We start from the raw sequence: 20,353 nt of genomic DNA on the forward strand, positions 1-20,353 counted from the left end.
ACAGAGAGAAATGGAGAGAGGAGGGGAAGACAGAGAGGGGGAGAGAAAGACAGACACCTGCAGACCTGCTTCACCGCCTGTGAAGTGACGCCCCTGAAGGTGGGGAGCTGGGTCCTCGAACAGAGATCCTTATGTTGGTTATATACTTAAAATGAGTTCCCCTTAAGTGTCTTTGTTGTTGTTGTCTTGTTTTGAAATTAAGGCTCAGAGAAAGCAGCATAAGACTCAAAGTTAGTAAGAAGGTATGGGGAGTGGGGAGGGGGGGAGGGATAGAAACAAAGATGAAAGGAGACAGGAAGAAGCTCAGTTGTCTTTTTAAAAATAAAAAGAGAGAGAGAAAGAACCAGACATCACTCTGGTACATGTGCTACCAGGGACTGAACTTAGGACCTCATGCTTGAGAGTCTAGTGCCTTAGCCACTGTGCCACTTCCCGGACCACTCACCTCAGGGATATTAATAAGTCACTTCCTGACATTAATCATCAATCTCTAGTTATAGGAAAAGACAAACACAAGTTAAATAGGCAGAAAGCATGCCAAGGAGACCATCTGTACTGTGCCAGAGCAGAACATTTCTAAAGAGCTGCCCATATTATACAAGAGCAAGATGCAAAGAAAATATGAAAAGCACAAACAAGATTAGAAATATCAGTTACAAAATATACTCATCAAAGAAGAGAAGGAGCTCAGTACAACAAAGAATAGGGAAAAAATATGCAGGATTTCTTGATGCTTAATGATACAATAAAACCTTGGTTTATGATTGATAACACTGGTGAAAAGAGAGGGAAAGAAATATATATAGAGAGAATTAAAAATATCAGCCTTAGTGTGATGGATTCACATACTTGCAGGGTCAAGCACCACAAACATAAAAAACATGTGAAGCCCAAGGGATACAGGCGTAAGTTAGAAAGAAACTATTCCACAGAGAAGATCCCATCACTCTGGTACTCATGTGCCCCCCCCCCATCTCTAGAGGACGAGAAACTCCCAGACCAAAAACAAAAAGAAAGAAAGTCATAAAGAATGTATTTATATTTGAGTTGGACTTGAAAAAACAACAACTAGATACTTGGCTAGTGAGGATACCAATAAAAAAGGGAGAAGTTATCTTAAAACTAATAGGAGATTGACTCCAACCAAAAAGAATCTGATTTCTCATGAGCATAGATGCCATGAAATGGCAGATGCCAGAAAAGGTAGATGCCAGAAAATGGTGCTAAGCCTTCCTTACAACATGCGGATGTATAATTGCATTTTTATTAACTGTCAAGATAAAAGTCTGTATCCTGATTATTATTGGAAAGTAAGGAAAAAGTTTTTTCTTTTTTTCCAGGTATACAAATACTAAGAGAATTTATTCTCCATGGGTACTTGATGAAAGAACTACCAAACTATTTCACAAGGGGAATGAATAGAGAAGAACATGAACATGGAAAAGCACTAAACTTGGAGAACAGATCAGAGCTGAATTTTTAAAAGTGTATAATTTTCAATCTTATGTTGGGAAATACATTTCTATTCCTTGTCAAATAAAATGGAGAAAGACCAATTCTTGTCTCTGAAAATTTTTCCAGTAGACACTAAAGTTATAACTATCATAAGACAGATCAAAACCTTTTGGTTTTCTTAATATAATGCCCAGACTTGTCTCACAACTATCACACACTCTTAAAATGAAAATTATACATTTGCACAGTCATAATTAAGCTAGCATCTAGGGTCTGAGAAAAAAAAGAAGGGTCAGCTTTTAATTTGGATTTAACTTATAAATTCCAGTCAGTATTAACACTTACAATTTGAAATCCCCTGTATTAATCAAGAATAAATGACTTCAATCTTTAAACATTCTTTTTTTTTAGATTTTATTTATTTATTTTTATTTTTTTCCAGTTTCTTTTTTTTTCCTCTTTTTTTTTATTGGGGAATTAATGTTTTACATTCAACAGTAAGTACAATAGTTTGTACATGCATAACATTCCCCAGTTTCACATATAACAATACACTAGGTCCTCTGAATCCTTCTTGGACCTGTATTCTCCCCACCTACCCACCCCAGAGTCTTTTACTTTGGTGCAATACGCCAAAATCTTTAAACATTCTGACCTTGCCTGCTTTCATTACCTCCGATTTTTTCTAACCTTTCGACTTTTCTTGAATTAAAGGGTTTGAAGAAGCCTACAATACTTATTACCATAAACCTGTATTTCTGTGGTCGTTATGCACATATTAGCAGTTCTGAGGTTGACCTCAACCTTAAGTACATTATCATTTGATATCTCATTTGACATGTTATTTTCTACTTGCTTCTGCCATTAGCAGTTTTCTTTATCCGAAGTCAGGTGAAGGCAAATGAAAGTCAGCTACTTCATCCTACACACAGAGCATTTACTCAAAATAAATTTAGAAAATTGTAGGCTGGCTAATGCTATAGTCCTTTTTAAAGGTTTATTTATTTAAAGAGGAAAAAATAGGGAATGGAGGCATATTGGTGGTCCAATAAGTAAATACTGTGTCAGAAATGATGCTTTAGAATTGCCTAAGTCTGATCTAAGCATTGCACTGTGATCTTAGCAATCCCACTGTCAATTTTTTAAAATTACCTATATCTATCTCACCTAGATTGAGAATTAACTTCAGTAAATATCTAGACTACAACCTAGAATCAGTCCATCATCATTCAAAATGCATCTGGCCTGCCTTCAGCAGCAGCTGCTACTGTGTTCTTTGGAATGCAAATTTAAAATTTGCATATCCAAAATATCATTAGAAAGTAAGTAACGTTGCTGTCAAAATTCACAAAATACAGTAATAATAATTACTTGTAACAGCTTCCTTCTTGGCTAAAATTCCTATGTTTCAGCATTATCACCCACTCTCTTTTAAGGCTTCTTTATAATATTCCAGCACCATGTTTTCTGCTTTTAATTATTGCAATAAAAGAAAATATCGGGAGTCGGGCTGTAACGCAGCGGGTTAAGCGCAGGTGGCGCAAAGCACAAGGACCCGCATAAGGATCCCGGTTAGAACCCCGGCTCCCCACCTGCAGGGGAGTCGCTTCACAGGCGGTGAAGCAGGTCTGCAGGTGTCTTTCTCTCCTGTCTTCCCCTCCTTTCTCCATTTCTCTCTGTCCTATCCAACAATGACAACAACAATAATAACTACAACAATAAGACAACAAGGGTAACAAAAGGGAATAAATAAATAAAATAAATATTAAAAAAAAAGAAAATATCATTGTGATCTAGTTGTTGGGAAGGACTTAAGATGCACAAAGTGCAATCCACAGGCCATAAAATCAATGCTTCGTGTGGGTGCAATTGTTAACCACTGCACAATTCTGGTCCGTTTACATACATCTTGGTACACATGCCGTCCTCCCCCAGTTATGCAAATGTGGTGATCTGATGACAAATGGAAGCTTTTTTGATGAAAGTCACCACAAAAAAAAATTAAAATGGAGAACAGGACGGGAGAAGATATTTCCAATGTCTGAAAACGACTAGGAATAGTGGTACTTTGGGCAGGGATAGACAGCATAATGGTTATGCAAAGAGACTCTTATGCCTGAGGCTCCAAAATCCCAGGTTCAATCCCCTGCACTACCATAAGCCAGAGCTGCGCAGTGCTCTGGTAAAAAATAAATAAATTAATTTAAATTTAAAAAAAAAGGAATAGTGGTACTTAGATAATAATGAGTATGGTGTGGTGACATATTTGATCAAATGTGAAGCTGTATCTCCAAAACAGAAACAATCTTATAAACCGTTACCTCTATTTAAAAAATCCAGAATAGGGGCCGGGTGGTGGCACACCTGGTTAAGCGCACATGTTACAGTGTATAAGGACCCGGACTCAATCCCCTGGTCCCCACCTGCAGGGGGAAAGCTTCATGTGTGGTGAAGTAGTGTTGCAGGTATCTCTCTGTCTCTCTCCCTATCACCCCTTCCCCTCTCAATTTCTGGCTGTTTCTATCCAATAAATAAATTAAGATAATTAAAAAAAAGTCTAGAATAAATAAGAACAGTTGGAATCAATAGCAAGTCCAGTAGTAATATAATTTCAGCCACAAATGAAATGTAATATTTTCTAGTAGTGATGAATATAAAAAATAATCAGGCAAATTGTAACAACATATTTTGCTTAACACAATGTATCTAAAACACTATTATTTCAATGTATACTTAATATAAAATTTGCAATGTTTTTGTTGCAAATCTCTGAGATTTGCATCTATTTCACAATATATTTCATGTAGCTAGTATCTACATAGTTGATGGTTAGTGACTGGTGGTTACTGTGTTGGCTTGCATAGCTTTAGAACACTGAGGACACTACAAAACAATAAATAAAGGAAAGCGTAAGAAAAAAATGAGGGTAGGGCAGGTGGTGGCCCACCCAGTTAAGTGCATATATTACAAAGCACTAGGACCAGGGTTTGAGGCCCCAGTCCCCAGCTGCAGGGGGTCTGCTTCATGAGCAATGAAGCAGGTCTGTAGGTCTCTCTCTCTCTCTCTCCTTCTATCTCCTGTCCTCTCTCAGTTTCTGTCCTAGCAAAAAAGAGGGGGGAGGGAATATACTAATTCATTTGTTGAAGGAGGAAATCACACATATTTTTTGTTTATTTATTTTGGATAGAGACAGAAATTGAGAGTCAAGGGAGAGATAGAGGGGAAAGAGGGAGACAAACAGAAAGAGAGAAGAGAGAGGTAGGCAGAGACCTATAGCACTATTTAACCACTCTTGAAACTTCTCCTCTGCACTTGGGGACTGGGGGGCTTGAACTTGGGTCTGTGTGCTCTGTAATGTGTGTGATCAACCAGGTGCTCCACCCCCCAAGAAATTTATATCTTAAGATGTATTCAAACTCATTAGGAAAAAGAAAAAAAACTTTGATCGATGAGACACAGTTTTATGTTAACCAAATTGGTAAAAATTAGATACCATCAGCTACTGGTTAAAAATGTTTAGAAAAACAGTGAGCAAAACAGTTCACTTGGATATTGCACCAGCTTAGTCATATAGCACAAAACACAGATTTAAGCCTGATCCCAACAGTCAGGGGGTTGCTTTGGTGTTATTCCTTTTCTCTCTCTCTCTTTCTCCCTCTCTCTCCATATATATATATCTGAAAAGGTCAGCTCAGAGTGGTGAAGTCCAGCAATGACACAAAATAAAATAAAATAAATATAAATTAAAAGGGGGTGGACCATAGCACACTGGGTTAAGCGCACATAGTGCAAAGCACAAGCACCTGCACAAAGATCCTGGTTCGAGCCCCCGGCTCCCTACCTGCAGGGAAGTCGCTTCACAAGTGGTGAAGCAGGTCTGCAGGTGTCTATCGTTCTCTCCCCTTTTCTGTCTTCCCCTCTTCTCTCCATTTCTCTCTATCTTTTCCTATATAAAAATTAAAAAATAAAAAAAATGGAAAAAATGGCCTCCAGGAGCAGTGGCTTTGCAGTGCTTGCACCGAGCCTCAGTAATAATCCTGGAGGAAAAACAAACAGATGAAAATATTTAGAAATGAAAACTCTTGTGATTCAGTGGTAAAAATGTAAACCAGTAAAGCCATTTCTAAAGAAAAGGTTGATGAGGTTAGTGAAGAAGAAAAAAAACAATGGGTGAGCACTACAGCATAACACCAACTATTTGCATCTAAAATCACAAACTCCACAGAACCCCACATACTTCATAGGATTATTTAGGTATTTAAGAACATGTGATTAGAGTGGGTGTTGGGGTAGAGGGAAAAAGCAAGATAAGTATAAATATGGAAAAACAATAATATTGCTGATGAGAAGACTCGATTTCATTCTAGATTTCTATTTATTTATTTATTTAATTTTATTTTTTTATCTCCAGGGTTACTGCTGGGGCTTGGTGCCTGCATTACGAATCTACTGCTCCTGTAGGCCATTTTTTTCCATTTTGTTGTCCTTGTTGTTATTGTTGCCATTGATGTTGCTAGATAGAACAGAAAGAAATGGAGAGAGGAGGGGAAGACAGAGAGGGGGAGAGAAAGATAGACACCTGCAGACCTGCTTCACCACCTGTGAAGTGACTCCCCTGCAGGTGGGGAGCCAGGAGCTTGAACTGGGATCCTTAAGCCAGTCCTTGGGCTTTACACCACGTGCGCTTAATCCGCTGCGCTACCCCCATTCCATCTAGATTTCTTAAACCTCTTTTACTGACTCCTCCTCCCCCCCCTCCCCGGAGAAACTTCTCTCTTTTCTCACAACACATCAGGGCATTTTTCACCATTTCTGCTCCCCATTTTGCATATTTTCTAAGAGACGCTTGACTTCAAGTATCTTCTCTATGCCAAATCCTCCAACAACTGTATCTTTAGCTAATCTTCTTAGACTGTCTCTCTTCCTATTTAATTTTTTCCCCCCATCAGTTAATCCAGGCTTGAGGAATACCCAGCCTGTTGAAATCATTTGGTCTGACCCTGCCATGGAAACAGGTAGGACTCAAAATTCAGTAAGTCTTTCCCGTATGCTTCTCCCAATCCATACCAAATAATATTGCATCCGTCGATCACAACCTAACCAAAGCAACGATTGCCATCTCAACATGCTTCACCTCAGAGTGTATCCAGAGACTTCACGTGTGGAATGACAACCCTTCAGCTTCATTACTCGGGTGAGACCTTTCCTTTTATAGTACACTCTAATTTCATCTCAGGTAGTTCACTTTCTAACAAAGTCCCATAACCTAGACATACACCAGTTTCTGTGAGAGAGAGCGTATGCGCACACGTATCCATAAACTACTGCAAAATATATACCTGAAAGCAGGATTACACTAGAGTTTGCAGTGAGTACCTCCCCAACACTTCCTCTCCACTATTCCAATCTTGGGATCCATGTTTGCTCAACAAATTGTTTGGCTTTGTATGTTAACTCTCTTTTCAATCACCAGGTTCCAGATGCCACCAGGATGCTGGCTAGGCTTCCCTGGATTGAAGACCCCACCAATGTGTCCTGGAGCTCAGCTTCCCCAGAGACACACCTTACTAGGGAAAGAGAGAGGCAGACTGGGAGTATGGACCGACCAGTCAACGCCCATGTTCAGCGGGGAAGCAATTACAGAAGCCAGACCCTCTACCTTCTGCAACCCTCAACGACCCTGGGTCCATGCTCCCAGAGGGCTAGAGAATGGGAAGGCTATCATGGGAGAGGGTGGGTTATGGGGATTGGGTGGTGGGAATTGTGTGGAGTTGTACCCCTCCTACCTTATGCTTTTGTTCACTAATCCTTTCTTAAATTAAAAATTTAAATAAAAAAAAAATAAAAAAAAAAGGAAAAAAAAAATTCAGTAAGTCTAAGAGCTCTTATTCATAGAAATATTAAGTACTGGTTTTAAGTGGATGATTTTCTATGGCTTGCGGATGGTGTTATACTTTTCCTCCTTTTAATTAATTAATTTTATTTGCTAGGACAGAGAGAAGTTGGTGGTGATTGTGGGGAAATAGGGGAAGAGAGAAAGACACATCTCTAGCATTGCTTCACCACTTGCAAAGCTTCCGTCCTGCAGGTGGGGGCTGGGGGCTTGAACCTGAGTCCTTGTGTGTGGAAACATGTATGCTCAACCATTTGTGACACCACCTGTACTCCAGTATGCTGTTATAAATATCCAAATGGCCCTTGGTAGAAAAGATGCTTCCCTAACCCTGAGTTAGCCTAGCCCCATGATATTATCTTTACCACCTCTAAATATAGCTCTCTAAAACTAAAAAGCAGTTTAGAGTTTACAACAAAATTGAGAGGAAGGTATAAAGATCTTTCCTTAAGCCTCTGAATATCCCCCCCCATATATATATTAGCACATTGCTTTTTTTTTTTTTTTTTACAATTGATGAGCCTACATTGACACATCGGAATTGCCCACAGTCTAAAGTTCACATGAGGGTTCACTCTTGGTGGAGTACATTCCAAGGATTTGGGTGACTGCAACCATCATAGTCTCCATTATGCTATCTGACAGAATTTCCTATCTGCTCCATCTCTCACTTTGGCTGTAGATTTTCATTCCTCTAATTCACTGACAAATTGCCAAATCTCCTTATAGCACTATTTTCATGATGAGACTATGTCACTTAAAATCTCCAGTAATGTCAACGGTTCATCTCAGTTATCTTTTCGTGGCTCAGCATTCATTTTTTTCCTTCATTGCTCAATTCCCTTTCAGGGAGCTCTCTTTTTAGTTGATATTGTTTGGGAAAATTGCTAACCTGCTACTCATCTTGTTTAGTGATGGGAAGGGCATGTAACACAAGTGAGGGCTATGGAATTCTCTATCTGATATTTGAATCTTTAGTAGTGTGAGAAAGAGATTGAGATAGTTAGATATTAATTCACCCTAGCATGGTCTTCTGGCTTGCCTCGAGATTACTCTTCTGGATCCTGATTTTTAGTCTGTGGGACCACTTGGCTTCCTAGTGGTTCCAAACCTGGCTCTCTAGCCTTCACATGGGTTCTGGAGGCTCTTAATATCTTTCCAATAAGTTCCTCTCAGTGTTTGTAGAGCTGCTAACCCCTTCTCTGGTATAAAGAGCATGAGCAGCTTTCCTGGTTCTAGAAGCTCCATATTATTTTCCCTTACTTAACACATCACAGCCAGGTCTGGGAAAGGCCATGTTAGTCTTGCTTCTGTGCATGCACATCCTGAACTCTGATACGTTTGACTTTATTTATTTATCTATTTACTTTATTTTTATTTTTTATTATCTTTATATGTACTTATTTTTTAAAATATTTACTTATTGATAAACATAGCCGGAAATTAAGAGGGAAGGGGGTGATAAAGAGGGAGAGAGGGAGTTGGGCGGTAGCACAGCGGGTTAAGCGCACATGGCGCAAATCGCAAGGCTTAAGGATCCCGGTTCGAGCATCGTCTCCCCACCTGCAGGGGAGTCGCTTCACAGATGGTGAAGCAGGTCTGCAGGTGTCTATCTTTCTCTCCCCCCTCTCTGTCTTCCCCTCCTTTCTCCACTTCTTTCTGTCCTATCTAATAACGATGACATCAATAACCATAACAAATACAATAATAAAAAAGGGCAACAAAAGGGAGAATAAAAAAAAGAGGGAGAGAGATAGAAAGACAGACACCTGCAACACTGCTTCACCACTTGTAAAGCTTTCCCCCCTGCAGGTGGGGCCCAGGGGCTTGAATGCAGGTCCTTGTGCATTGTAATATGCACACTCAGCCAAGTGCACCACCACCTGGTCCCTATTTACTTATTTTCAGTACAGCTCAGGGAATAAACTTAAGGCCTTTCACATTCATGATATTGTTCATCAGCCTCCCAGGTACAATTTCTTTTGTTTTCCAGATCACTTGTGTGTGCAGAGGTGGGGAAGAGGGAGAGGGAGAGGGGCAGGGAGAGGAAAAGGGAGAGGGAAAGAGAGGGAGAGGGAGAGGGAGAGAATGAGAGAGCAAGCACACATAATACCACTCCACCATCCATGGAGCAGTCAGTCCATGGGGATGGCATGTAGTTCCAGGATTTGAGCTTAGGACCTCGAGCATGGTAAGGTATGTGCTCTTCTCGATGAGCTGTCTCCTGGCCTTCCATCTTTTTCTCTCTTGAGACTAAAGGGGGAATTTTGTGCAGTGGCTACTTAGCAAAAATGGCAGGGAAAGAAAGGCTCTGCTCAGTCCCTGGGGCTCTTAATACAGGAACCCATTATTATCTTGATGTGGCAACCAATGATTATCTTCACATTCCATTTGATCTTCACACAGGTCTGGGAAGTAGATAGGCCAGACAGTAAGATCATCCCCAATTTTATCAAGTCTCAGATGTTTTAAATAATCTGCCTCCTGCTTTCAGTTAGGGGGAGAAAGAAGTTAGAATCTGCATCTTCCATCTCCTAGCCCACCACTTATTACAACACAGACTGCTGGTCCTGTGCTGGCATGTGGGAATATAGGGCAAGCTGGGAAGATGGGGGTGGGGGGGTGAGGGCTTGTGTCATGATTCACAGCGATAATAATTGTCAGGAATGTGTGTCAGCTTGTTGGTGTCACACTGAGCCCTGTCAATTGGTGTCATGCCTTTTTTTTTTTTTTTTAATACGGTGAGAAACAAAGAGAATAAAAGTCTCTCCTTGTTTCTGGGGTTAGAGCAGTAATTCTTGCTTACACAATAAAAACATCACAGGGATTCTTAACCCTGTCTTCACATTAGAATCATGTGGAAAGCTCTAAGGAAAAAAAAAAAAAAACCACCCTGTGAACATCAAACCCCAGGGAGTGTGACTCAACTATCTGGAACTGGGAAGCTTCTCAGGTGGTTCTAATATGCAACTAGTGCTAAGAACCACTGAAGAGTTTGCATGAAGCCAATCAAGTCTTCTTAAGTCTCTAGGAAGAAACATTTTCCCCTTTCACTACAAGTTTGCCCGTTAAGAAGGGTTCCCAGCTCCTGGAATTTTTAGACAATTTCCCAGCATCAGACCACATGTGTAGATGTTTGTTGATTATCAGGTTTGACAGGTAGAAGGCCTAACAGTCATCAAGTAGAGAAGAGACAGGTGACAACAAGCTTCTATTCTGAGAATCAATGAAGAAATCAAAAGGAAGCATTTCAGAGTGGGAAAGGTTTTCTTCCAAAGGGAAGTTCCAGAGAAGGGTGACTTACTCCTTCAAGTAGACATTGCTACTGTCAGCAAGAGTCAGAAATCTTTCTAGAGAAGGAATGACCTTATCATTCCCAGGGTCTTCACAAGTCCCAATTAGCCATGTGTCCACCTTCAATACTAAAGTATTAACTCATTTAGGCTCAGTTCCTGCTTTTAGCTCTGGAGTCTTAGAACCTCAGTCCTGACTCCTGAAGAGTCCTTAGAAAACATGGTGCCCACCCAGAGGAGGACCCTGGAGGACATAGGCTGATGGACTAAAGTCTCTTCATATTTCATATATATAAATTTTATTTTAATTAAGTAATTCATTTTACCAGAGCACTGCTCAGCTCTGGCTTATGGTAGTGCAGGGGATTGAACCTGGTACTTTGGAGCCTCAGGAATGAGATTCACTTTATATAACCATTGTGCTATCTACCCCTGCCCTAAAATCTCCTCTTAAATTAATCTTGCAGACAAATGTGATGTTTCCATTACCCCAGACGTAACTGACAAAACTTTCAGACCCTTATCAAGGGGTGAATGGTCACTCATGAATTCTAAGAAAGGCAATGGCAAGACAATCACCTAGATTTTATTTCCATAGGGGTCAGTAGCATAATGGTTATGCACACAGACTTTCATGCCTGAGGCTCTAAAGTTCCAGATACAATTACCCCACACCACCACCAGCCAGAGCTGAACAGTGCTCTGGTAGGAAAAAAAGGGGGACTGGGGGGAGAGAGAAGAAGAAGCATAGATTTTACTTCCACAAACATGAATGACTTAAAACATCTTAAAATGTCCCACAGTATGTATCCCCAGATAGGCGCTATATATGACTTCTCTCCACAGAAGAATGAAGATCTTACTATAGCACAAAGGCATGAAATAGCAATTCACAAAGATGTAGATGTGGGAAAAATAAATAAATAAATAAATAAATAAATAGACAGAAACCAGTATCTCCCAAGAGAAAATCAAGATAGGTGAAGAGGAACAGAAGTCTAACAGGTGGTTTAATAAAGGAGAGAGAATTATTTGTGCCCAGAAATATTTTATTCATCTATTTTTTTGGAGCTGGGTATCCTGCATGCTTTTCACCATTCTGGGCTTCTTTTTCATTCAGATAAATTTCATCTTCCAGATAGGTAGATAGATAGACAGATAGATATAATAGATATCACAGCACCAGAGCTTCTTCTAGTGCCATAGCACCTTACAACCTCACATGTGGTGCTGGGACTCAAACCTTGGTCATGCATGGCAAGGGAAATAATTTCTCTGGCCCTTAAGATTTTTTAAGTTTCAGATGTTATAATCTTGGAAGTGGCAACAGCAGGAGAGTATGGGAATTGCAAGCTTGAAATTGTGAGTTCAATCTCTGGCATCACTTATGCCACCGTGAGGCTTTGGTGTTATTTCTCTCTCTTGTTAGTAAACAAATGAATCTTAAAATAGAAGAGTAAGAAATGGGCAGAGAAGATAGCATAATGGTTACGCAAAGAGACTCTCATGTCTGAGGCCCCAAAATTCTATATTCAAACCTCTGCACCACCATAAGCCAGAGCTGAGCAGCAGCAGCATCCTGGTGCCCCACAATCCAGCTAAATGCAGTCTCTGGGAGCAGATCCCCACATACAGATAGAAGATCTTTTGAGATACAGTGAACATGTAATTCACCTACTTAAAGTTAATTGAGTGACCTGTTCGTGGAACACCTGGTTGAGCGCACACATTACAGTGTGCAAGGACCTGGCTTTAACCCCCTGGTCCCCACCAGTGTGGGGTGGAGGGAATTATTAAGCAGTGAAGCAGTGCTACAGTTCTCTCTCTCTCTCTCTCTCTCTCTCTCTCTCTCTCTCTCTCTCCCTCTCTCCTTTGCCATTCTTTCCTAGAGCACTGGTCAGTTCAGGCTTATGGTGGTACAGGGTATTGAACCTGGGACCACAGAACCTTAGGCATAAAAATTTTCTGCATAACTATTATGCTATTTCCCTGCCCCCTTCACATTTCTGTAGTGAGATTTATAACCAGTCTGTCAACTTTTACAAAAAAAAAAAAGTCAGCTTGGATTTTGATAGGAATTGTATTAAATCTGTAGATTCACTTGGTGAGAATTCTCTTGACAATATAAAGTCTTCTGACCCATTAAAATTTCTTTTTACACTGCTCTAGAGTTTTCAGAGGATTGGGACAAGAGCTGGGGTTGTGTGTGATCATTGTCAGTAAGATGTTTGTTTAATTTCCCCTCATGCATATGAGTTGTATGGGGGAAGAGGAGACTATTAAAACAACTAGGTTTTCCCCTATGTTCAAAGTAGCACAATATGTAATAACCAAGACCTGAAAGCAACCTAGATGTCCAACAACAGATGAGTGGCTGAGAAAGTTGTGGTGTATATACACAATGGTATACTACTCAGCTATTAAAAATGGTGAATTCACCTTCTTTACCCCATCTTGGATGGAGCTTGGAGGAATCTTGTTAACTGAGATAAGCCAAAAGGAGAAGAATAAATATGGTGTGATCTCATTCATGGACACAAGATGAGAAATAAGAATAGAAAAGGAAACCACAAAATAGAACTTGGACTGGGTTTGGTGTATTGCACCAAAGTAAAGGACTCTGGGTGGGTGGATGGGTGGGGGGAGGCTTTCCAGTCCTGGTGCATGATGGTGGAAGAAGACCTAGGTGAGGTTGAGAGTGTTTTGCAGCAAACTGAGAAATCTTACACATGTATCAACAACTCTCTTTATTGTTAACCATTAATCCACCAAATATATATATGTCTTCAGACAGCATAAGCAAAGGGTACATGAGCAATAGTTCCTTAGGCTTGACTGGGGCTTGGGAATACCCATTGAGAAAGAGATAGTGGGATATGATTTATTTTATTTTCTACATTTCTTGCTCCTTTTGCACTCTCTCTCTCTCTTTCTCTCTCTCTCTCTTTCTCTGTCTGTCCATCTATCTATTGATCTATCACCTATCTCCTGGCTCCTCCAGAGTAGAAAGACAGGTACGACAGACAGGTATGGGGTGAAGGCTAGCACTATTCATGTTTCTCTTCTGCCTGTGGACTACACTCTGTAATGGCAGGACAAATGCCCTTTCTTGGTGGGACACTTTTGTGTGTTTGTTCTGCTAAATGTGAGCCTTTCTCTGGGGGAGGTATGGAGGGGGATGCTGTCACTCAGAGGATAATTCTGTCAGAAAAGTTTCCTTCAGACAACTCAGACAAGTCAAGGTACACATTAGGCCCAGGGAATCCACTGTCTGGCTTTGACATGTGGTGTGTGGGCTGTGTGGGCAGTGCTGACTTAACTTCTCCTTGTCTTGCTGCCACAATAGCTTTAGCTAGTCTCCTGCTTCCAGACCTCTCCAGATAAAAAGCAGGAAGCAGACCTTCTACTCTGGGGACACTTATCAGACTCTGCTGGGTGTTTCAGGCTCTGTTCTGATAAGTAGCCCGAGTTTCTGTACTTTGGCCAGCATTCATTCAGGCTGAATGAGAAGCTCCTCTCCCTCTCCCTCTCCCTCTCCCTCTCCCTCTCCCTCTCCCTCTCCCTCTCCCTCTCCCTCTCCCTCTCCCTCTCCCTCTCCCTCTCCCTCTCCCTCTCCCTCTCCCTCTCCCTCCCCTCCCCCTCCCCCTCCCCCTCCCCCTCTCCCTCTCTCCTATGATGGACAGTCCTGCCATCTAAGAAGATTCTTTTGGAATTCTATGCAGTTGACTTGAGAGAAATTATTGAGAAGAGGTGAGAAAAAACAAATTAACAAATAAAACTTTCCCCTTAAGACACTTTACTGCCATCTGCTGGAAAATGTTTATAATAATCTACACCTCCCATAATTTGAGGTGAATGGTTCCCCCTACAGCTGTGCAATTCACATTTAACACAGCTATAAGGAGAGCTCCCCCAGAAGAAACATCTCACCACCTCCTGCTTCTATAATTGCCCTTCAAATATTCTTGATAAAATCTATTTTCTCATATGTAAATTATGTTTGTATACAAAATTTATTTTGGTAAATTTTTCAAAAACATATTTAACACTGTTCCTTCCAACATGTAACTATTTATTGTCTTTTTGCCTTCAATTTTGTGGATTTATATGAAATTCTGAGAAAATTATAAAAACTCCATCTTACTTATTATTGCCATTTGTCTGTCAATGATTAGGCAGAATTTAAAAGTGACTCATACAACAAGGGCGACAAAAGTGAATAAATAAATATTAAAAATAAATAAAAATAACTCATGAATAATCCAGAAAATAACAATACTTTCTTAGTGAAGTACCAAAAAAAAAGACCTACAGAAATGTTCCCCCACTCACAGAATTAACTGTAACTAAACTTAGTCTGGATAAAAATATGTAAGAAGAGTGGTCTGGGAGCTGGCACAGTGGTAAAGCTTTGGACTCTCAAGCATGAGGTCGTGAGTTCGGTCCCTGGCAGCACATGTGCCAGAGCGATGTCTGGTTCTTTCTCTCTCCTCCTATCTTTCTCATAAATAAATAAAATCTTAAAAAAAATAAGTAAGAAGAAGGAGAAGGAGAAGAAGGAAGACTAAAAAGTCTCAATCATAATTTATTTAAAAATTTCATTGCAGTAACCTTGCACAGTAACATTACACAGGTTTCACTGTGCATTGTTACAATCAACTAAAAAAAACATTTTATTTGCTTATTGAATAGAGACGGGGAGAAACTGAGATGGAAAGGGAGATAGGACAGACAAAAAGAGACTCCTGCAGCATGGCCCCCCCCCATGGAGACTGAGTACTTAAACCTGGGATCTTGCACATGGTAACACATGTGCTCAATCGGGTACTCTTCTACCTGACCCCACAAATCCAATTTTATCAATAATTTATAAATCTATTAACTTTTTTAAACCAAGGAACTGCTTAGTTCCAATTTATAATGGTGTCAGGGATTGAACATGGTACCTCAGAGCCTCAGGGATGAAAGGCTGAAGCACAATCCATAGTGCTATCCTACTGGCCTAGTCACACAATTGACCTCCTTGGATAGTGTGCTGCTTTGCCATGTGTGCAGCCCAGGTTCAAGCCTGCCCTCTCCAGTATTGAATAAATAACAAATGAAGATTTACTAGTTTCTTAGCAACTCAAGTATATAAAACAGTATAGTTTATTATATTCACAGTCATTGATAATATATTCTCAAAAGTTAAACACCTTGTAACTGGAAATTAGTACACTTTCTTTTCTTTTTTAAGTTTTTTAAAAAAAATTATTGTTATTTTTTATTATCTTTTACTTATTTATTGGATAGAGAATGTCAGAAATCGAGGAGGAAGGGAGAGAGAGAAAGGAAGAAAGACAGAGAGACACCTGCAGCCCTGCTTCACCACTTGCAAAGCTTCCCCCTGCAGGTGGAGGACTGAGGCCTCGACCCTGGGTCCTTATGCATTGCAATATGTGCATTCAACCAGGTGAGCCACCACCGGGGCCCCACTAGTACACATTTATCAATATCTTCCCATTTCTCCCTAGGCACTCACCATTGTGCCTGCTCTTATCAGTTTGACCATTTTGTTATTTGTTCCCACATGTCAAGTATTTGTCTGTCTTTTCCTGACATTTCACTTAGCACAATGGCCCTGCAGCCTATGCATATTGCTTCCAATCACAGGGCTTCCTTCATTTTGTAGTTAAATAATAATCCACAGTGTATATACACCACATTTTCTTTATCTGTCACTGGATATCTGGATGTTTCCATGTCTTAGCTAATGTGGATCATTGAGTAATAAATGTGGTGGGGATGAAGGATGATAGAGCTCACTTCAGATCATGATATTATCTTTCACAGAGAAGAGCTTTGTAGTTTTTAAAATAGATTTGTGTATTTATTTAATGCATACTTTTAGATCAAATCTACCACAAGACTCCCCACATTTGGAGTTGAAAGTTGTAAGCACTTTCTAACATCTATTAAGTTCAGAGTAAATTTGAAGAACTATTTTTCATAGTCAAATGCTAAATGTAATTAATTTAAAGTGGAAAAGTCTTCCAAAAACAGTGTGTTGAGCAAGGTATAAAAACAGAAGAGTCAGGATGATATGAGAGTGTTCTGAATGCAGGAAGCACTGGCCTATTCCACCTCTTGACAGGAATTGAGACCTGTCTGGACACTCGCAGGTTAACCAATGAAGGGAAGCACTATCTCCACAGCTCTCTCTCATCTCAAAGAGAATGTTAAGGGAACAGAGAAACACACACTAGCAAGGCTGGGACAACAGCTCAATTGTAGAGATTTTTGCTTGGCAAGCCTGAAGTCCCAGGATCGGAGGACTATTCCCACAGGAAAGAGGGTGCTACTTTTTTTTTAATTGGGAGATTAATGGTCTTTAGTACAGTTGTTGGCAAATGGGTACAATTTCACATCTCACCATGATAGGTGCCTACAAAACACTCTGACCTCCAGTTTTGGTCCCTTTCCATTCTCATATTCCAGGACCCTTTTTTCCTGTGCTCCTTCCCCAGAGTTCTTTGCTTTGGTGCAATACATCAAACCAGCCCAAGTTTTACTTTAGGTTTCCCTTTTGTGTCCTTGTTTCTTAAGTTCTACCTGTGAGTGAGATTATTCCATATTCATCCTTCTTTTTCTGGCTTCTTTCACTTAACATGACTCCTTCAAACTCCATCTAAGATGAGATGAAGAAGGTGAATTCATCATTCTTAATAGTGGAATAGTATTCCATTGTGTAGATATACCACAGCTTTCTGCCCCCTCATTATACAGTGGATTTTTGAAGAGCAAGATCCTAACCATATACTTTACATATACACTAAAGCAACTCTACCACATGGGTCCCCATATTTGGCGTTGAATTTTTCAAGTACTTTCTTTGATCTAATAGTCTGAGAGTAAATTTGAAGGACTGTTTTTCCAGGTACAATTAAGTTAAAATGGAAACAACTTCCAGTACTTGAGTGTATTGTGTAGGGTATAAAACCTGAAGGTTCAGTGTGTTTTGAGTGTCTTATGAATATAGAAGGTACTTATCCATTGTCTTGATAGGAACATAGACCCGGAGAGAAGAGAGATGTGGAAAGAGAAGTAGACTGTCAGTCTTTGGTTAAAGCCAGTGAAGTGGAGCACCACCTACATGATTTTCTCTCATTTGTCAGAGAATATTAAGGGAAGAGACGAAGCACTTGCTCCCAAGGCCTGGATGATAGCTCAGTGGTAGAGCATTAGGTTGCCAAATATGAGGCCTCATGATCAAATCCCATCTTCCCCTCTGTGATATGATTTAAGCCTGGGACCAGGACTGCCAAACCAATGAGAGTGAGAGAACTTTGTACTTCTAGAATATGTGCAATCTTGTAGACCAGTGTTACCACAGAAACACTTAAAATAGTTATTTAAAAAAATTTGAAGGAGATGGGCCGTGGCACAGCAGGTTAAGTGTACATATTATCAAAAGTAAGGGAAGGGCTTGGGTTTAATTAAGCCCTCATTCCTCTCCTGCAGGGAGTCTGCTTCACAAGCAGTGAAGCAGGTCTGCAAGTTTTTATCTCTCTCTCTCTCTCTCTTTCTCTTTCCCTTTCCTCTCTCAATTTCTCTCTGTTTCAAAAAACAATAAAATGGGGGGGGGGGATAGCCTCCAGGAGCAGTGGATTCATAGTGCCAGCACTGAGCCCTAGCAATAACCCTGGTGGTAATAATACTTATAATTATAATTATAAATTACTGAAGACTATGGCCAGATGATGGTACACTTAGTAGAACACACATGTTACCATGAACAAACCTCCAGTCTCCACCTCCCATGGGGGAAGCATCATAAGCGGTGAAACAGTGTTGCAGATCTCTGTCTCTCTCTCTTCCTCCCTATCTCTCCTTTCCCTCTCAATTTCTCTCTGTTTCAAAAAACAAAACAAAACGAATTACAAATACCTGAAAACTTGGGCCAAGTGACAGCACACTCAGTAGAACACACATATTAGTGTGTGCAAGGACCCAGGTTCAAGCCCTGAGTTCCCACCTACGGCGGAGAGGGGGAGCTTCATGGTCAGTGAAGCTTCATGATCAGGTGTCTCTCTTTTTCTCTCCTTTTTTTTTTTTTTTTTTTTTTGCAATAGCAAGAGCCTTTATTATCAAGCTTAAGCTTGGACCACGGACACCCTTCCAAGCAAAGGGAGAGTCTTCGACCTCAATCACTTCTCATCCCACTTTTTTATAGTTATCACAGGGTGGGCACAGGTGGGAATATCCACACGAAACAAGGAACAATTGGCCTTGGGCCAACAGCTGCTTTCAATATTTGGGGCCCCCCTCCAATCCCACATTCTCTCCCTTTTTATCTCCCATTCCACTCTCAATTTCTTTCTGTCCTATGCAAGAAAATAGATAAATACTAAATGTTTAAAAAACCAAAAATCTGAAGACTATGCTTTTTGTGAATTAAGAAAAAAAAATCAAGAGTTAAAGTCCTAGAGAATCATGATTCATTTCTCTTGTGGTAACAGAATACTTTAAAAAGTAGGTTTGTTTATTATAGCAACCAGGAATGAATTACTTTCTAAATTAGGAGTAGCCTTTACTAGTCGATAGAAGAATAAATATAAGCATAAAAGAGTAAACCCACTTAAAGATAAGTAGAATATGTGTGTATGTTTGTTTATCGTTTTGCTTTTTTAATCCCTGCGGCATTAACAGAGCTAAATACACCTAATTTCCAAGTGAACAAGAAGCTCTCCTTCTAGATTAGCTTTGCTGCAGTCCCTTGTTGAGGCAGAAAAAGGTACAATGAGACTATTCAGGTTTCCTTCCAACAAGACAGGGATGGTGGGCATATTAATGGGTCGTGTTCAAGATTTCAGAATCTTGGAGACTCTATTATTCTTCATCCTGTATGTTCTGTGGGAAACTGTTCCTTCTGTCTTGAACGCACCTCTGGAATTTCCAGGGCAAACATTTCTGGGCAAGGAACTCACTGAACTTACATCTCTAGAAAATAGACTGCTGTGTCATTGCATTTGGAAAGCAATCATTTCCAGATCGTTTTCAAGGAGGTGAAAGACCAACACAACAAACCGATAAAATGGCTTCTGTCTGATGAGAAGTGTGTTCCTGTGAGGAACCTGAGCAAGAAGCTCTCGCCAGGGAACCTCTATTTTGTTAGAATCCAGCCCGAAGTTAAGGGTCAGGTTGCAGCCCTCCTTCCAAATTGCTCTGTAAACTGGTGACATGACTTAAAAAATTCCAACAAAGCCCCAGAAAGCCTGAGATAAGAGAGCTTTTTGTAAATTTAGGAGAAAAATAAAGGATATCAGCATAATTCTATCTCTAAGCCAAATCTGGATAGAGTTCAAGGACTTCCAAATAACACCACTTAACTCCTCTTTTGCCCCAAACAGGAAAACTTGATTGGAAATAAAATATCTCTCTCCCTCACCATTTCTCTCACTGTGTGTCTGTCTCTATCTCTTTCTAACCCCCCTTCACTTGGCAAAGAAAGTAACAGGAACTAAATATTTAAATGACAGAAATGGGGGGGGGGGGTTTGAAACAAGATAAAGCAGGGGAAACAGCAAGTAAATATCCCACTCAAGTGGATTTTTTTTTGAAAAAAAAGTTGTAGGACTGTGAAAATAGCACCTGTTCATGCAAAAAACTTCCATGCCTTAGGCCTTGAAGTCACAGGTTCAAATCCCCAGCATCACCATAAACCAGAACTGAA

The sequence above is a fragment of the Erinaceus europaeus genome, chromosome 16 (genome assembly GCF_950295315.1).
Source record: "Erinaceus europaeus chromosome 16, mEriEur2.1, whole genome shotgun sequence".
Lineage (NCBI taxonomy): Eukaryota > Metazoa > Chordata > Mammalia > Eulipotyphla > Erinaceidae > Erinaceus > Erinaceus europaeus.